This window comes from Telopea speciosissima, chromosome 11, assembly GCF_018873765.1.
Source record: "Telopea speciosissima isolate NSW1024214 ecotype Mountain lineage chromosome 11, Tspe_v1, whole genome shotgun sequence".
In the NCBI taxonomy this organism is placed as follows: Eukaryota; Viridiplantae; Streptophyta; class Magnoliopsida; order Proteales; family Proteaceae; genus Telopea; species Telopea speciosissima.
The window spans coordinates 47,557,112-47,561,558 of record NC_057926.1 but is presented as its reverse complement, the minus strand read 5'-3'; the positions used below and the strand labels follow the sequence as shown (position 1 = coordinate 47,561,558).

Below are 4,447 nucleotides of genomic sequence, written 5' to 3'. Positions count from 1 at the left end.
GACAGCTGGTCGACCTGCCGGAACCAAGTCCTCAGAAGCTTACCCTGGAAATCATAATCCCCAAATATAACATCAGCAATCCCTTTTCCAGCTTCACTCCCTGGAAGCCAAGTAGCCACCAATGCCTCCATCATGTCAACATAAGGCTCTATCACAACGGGTCAACCTGACACAACGATAACCGAACATTTCACCTCCTTGCACACAGTCTTGATTGTCTCCTCCCCATCCTGTGCTTGCCTGAGCTATTTGCTATCACTGTTTGTTTTCGCATATGGGAGCTCGCCGACAACAATGATTGCATAGGAAGAATCCCGGTTCTTGTTAACGAATTGCTTGTCAGGTTTTTCTTGGAACACGACCCAGGTCTGCTTGCTAACTGTCCTCTTGATGCCTTCTAAGATTGTTGTTCCTTCGGTGATGTTGCCTGAGCCGCCCTTCCATGAAACAGTCCACCCTCCACATTGGTAGCCGATGTTGTGTGCATGAGACCCAACCATAAGAATCTTCAGGGCATTCTTGCTCAAATGAAGCATCTTCTTCCCTCTTTTTCCGTTCTTCAACAACACCAAACTCTTCCTCACGGCTTCTCTTGCCAATTCCCTGTGTTTCTGTGGGTCCAAAAGGTTAAGAAGTTATACCAATTTTAATGACAAAAATACCCATATCAATGAAATCGGTTAATTCAGTTGGGTGTTGGACTAACCTTGTGTTCAACCATGGGATGGAAAGACTGGTCACCCATTGGCCGTTCGAAAAGCCAAAGAATGAACTTCACCCTAAGGATTCGCCTCACAAAGATCGTCCAATCCTGCCGATCGAAATGTCACCGGACGACACAAGCTCCGTCATGTATGTGAAGTATTGCTAGTATTTGTAAGGGATCATGACCATGTCGATTCCAGCGTTGATTGCTGCCTTCAGGCTTTCTTTGTAGTGTGAACCGAGTGGGTTGGTCATCCGGTGAATTGCTTCCTAGTCTGATATGACCATACCCTGTCCCTTGTAGCAGCCCATACAAAGTGATTACGGTCGAACCGACCACCCGCCCTGGACTGAACCCTGCTAGTCCTGGGTGAACCAAGTTATGCCATACTAGACACCCAAACCAGGATGTCGAACATAAACCCAAACAGATCATTCAAAAGAACATACCGAGTCGAATTCAAGACTAAGATCAAGAATTGGCCTAGTTCACTCGTGATAAAACCCTAAAGCTTGGGCACCGAGCACTTAAACCTATTTGGTTAGTTAACCGACCATAGTCCGATGCGATTAAGGTCACACTTTCCTTGTGGCTCCCAACCCGACAGTGTCACACCCTAGAGATGACATCTATAGTTATGTGAGACACTACCTACCATCTCCGACCAGGAAAATCATACACCGATCTACTAACTCAATCCTATAAATAGCGATGCCTACCTCGAGGTAAAAGGGACTTTATCACTTCTTCTTGGTTGGATTTGAGTCTTTATCTCTGCAGATTTAACTTAGGTTTCCGGTGTATTAACAGTTCAAGCCGCACACTTTTCTCTTGTGTTATTTGATTGTGTAGGATAGCTCAACCAAGTAGAAATCACTCAGATTTCACCGCAACACATTCCAAGAACGCATACTAAAGACATCCTTGGTACTTCATAAATTTTCATTGATCAAAACAACAATTATACAAATGCTACAACAAACATATCCTTGATCCTCATATATCCCTTTTACGCAAATTTTTTGTTTTAAGCTATACCATAACGAATCAAATAGATGAAAAAGATGATGCGAGAGGAGGATGAAACACCATGGCCTCTTTTGTATGATTGCATACCCATTTGGAGCCCATACCCAAACGGGTACAGCGGGTCATAATACGGATCCCCAAAATTCATCGGTAGTGGTCGACCACGGAACCATGTCCTCGAAGCTTACCCCGAAATCATAATCCCCAAATATAACATCGCAATCCCTTTTCCACTTCACTCCTGGAAGCCAAGCAGCCACCAATGCCTCCATCATGTCAACATAAGGCTCTATCACAACGGGTCGACCCGACACAATGATAACCGAGACATTTCACCTCCTCGCACACGCCTTGATTGTCTCCTCCCCGTCCTGTGCAAGCCGAGCTCTTTACTATCGCCGTCTGTTTCCGCATATGGGAGCTCACCGACAACCACGATTGCATAGGAAGAATCCCGGTTATTGTTAACGAATTGCTTGTCGGGTTTTGCTTGGAACATGACCCGGTGCCGCTTGCTAACAGCCCTCTTGATGCCTTCTAAGATTGTTGTTCCTTCGTGATGTTGCCTGAGCCGCCCTTCCATGAAACAGTCCACCCTCCACATTGGTAGCCGATGTTGTGTGCATGAGACCCAACCACAAGAATCTTTGGGGCATTCTTGCTCAAAGGAAGCATCTTCTTCTCTCCATTTCTATTCTTCAACAACACCAAACTCTTCCTCACGGCTTCTCTTGCTAATTCCCTATGTTTCGTGGGTCCAAAAGGTTAAGAGTTATACCAATTTTAATGATGAAAATACCCATATCAATGAAATCGGTTGATTCAGTTGGGTGTTGGACTAACCTTGTGTCCAACCATGGGATGGAGAGACCGGTCAGCCATGGGCTGTTCGAAAAGCCCAAGAATGAACTTCACCCTAAGGATTCGCCTCACAAGCATCATCAATCCTGCTGATCGGAATGTCGCGGAAGACACAAGCTCCGTCATATATGTGATGTATTGCTGGTATTTGTAAGGGATCATGACCATGTCGATTCCAGCGTTGATTGCTGCCTTCAGGCTTTCTTTGTAGTGTGAACCGGGTGGGTTGGTCATCCGGTCAATTGCTTCCCAGTCTGATATGACCATACCCTGTCCCATGTAGCAGCCCATACATAGTGATGACCACTAGAGTGTCAGGAACAGGTTAAGGGTAGAAATGTAAATTCAGAGATGTTGTATAATAATTTTATGCTACCTGGAAGGACATCTCTTGTTTGAGAATGCGAGTGAGGAGGAAAGGGTTGGCATGCATCTTGATCCCGTTCGGCTAGAGTAAGAAGCCATGATAGTCGACACCCCCATGGCGATTGCATCAATATAAGGGGTCATGTGGATGCGATACATGTCGTCATATGTAGTCACCGTGTTGTGCTCGTCGACCCCTCCTTGTGTCCCACCATCGGCGGCGTAGTGTTTTGCACAAGCCAGAACTTTCATTCCCCTGTAATGGACTCATTCAATAACAACCATCATAATTTAGAATCTCCACCATTCAATAAATGACTAGAGACCACGGTTTTAGGAATCTATATGGGATTGGTCATGTCATGTCATACGGATCTATGATACGATACAAATAGAAGGTAAAATAGTAAATCTATGATACTGCATTGGCATCTTTGAAAGCAAAAACATCACATACAAAACCTCTCATTGACTCATTAGGGCTGCGTTTGGCATGCATTCTTGGAATTCATTCTAGGTCGATTTTGCATTCTCGAATACTAAAAATAGTTGTTTTTATCGTTTGAAAATGCAAAATTGACCTAGAATGCATACCAAACACAACCAAGATCTTCAGTGCATGTATGTGCAGAGGATCCGACCTCAATAGGGTTGAAAAGGAAATAAACTTCAAACGAAAAAGGAAGTACCCGTGCGACGAAGGGTAACCGAGTGTGTGATTGTGAGGAGGGTAGCCCTGTAAGCCTAGTATGATCTTGGCCATGCTCTTCACAATCTGTGTATCCTCGCCGTAGCTCTCGTAGCACCGACCCCACCGCGGATCCCTACACACTGCGTTCCACACATCCAAAACCCCAACCATTTTCAAAGAGAATAATTAGTTAAAAGATGAACGAGACGACATCCGTGGTAAGAGATGTTGATTATTCCAATAGTAGGTGCTACTTTTGGGGGATAGGAGACCTACTCCATCTTCGAAATGGTATAGGAATAGCGGATACTATACTACTAGGGATCATAGTTTGAAAATCAGGTTTTGACTTGGGTGAGTCGCCGGTCAAATTTTTGGAAAACCTGGCCAAGAGTCGTGTAGACTATGTCAAGGTAAAAGATGGGGAGACTGGGTCATAAATCGTCGCTGTCAAATAAGGCTCAGTATTTTTTTCCCCAGTCATGACAGACTTGGCGTGTTTAGTCGTTATAAAAAAATAAATAAAGCCGATTCACTTAGAATCTGAGTTGACTAAAATAGTAAATCCGTATTCTAAAATAGCAAGAAACCCACCCTCAACTCCTCAATTCTTTTACCTTGTTCAATGGTATAAACTCAAAATGCATTGATACAGAATTCTTTGATTTTTTTTTCTGGTTTTCCCTTTTTTCTGTATTTTTCTTAGTTTTTACTAATTTATACATATTTATTGTATTAAAAAATTAAAAAACGGGACTCGCCTTGACCGAGTTTGACAAGGCCGAATCACCAGG

The 4,447-nt window shown here is 43.8% G+C and overlaps 1 pseudogene; it reads right to left on the bottom strand.

Annotated features, from left to right (window-relative positions):
* Positions 1–245: 245 nt before the first annotated feature.
* On the bottom strand, positions 246–3,824 carry LOC122645243 (annotated as a pseudogene).
* Between the last annotated feature and the right edge of the window lie 623 nt (positions 3,825–4,447).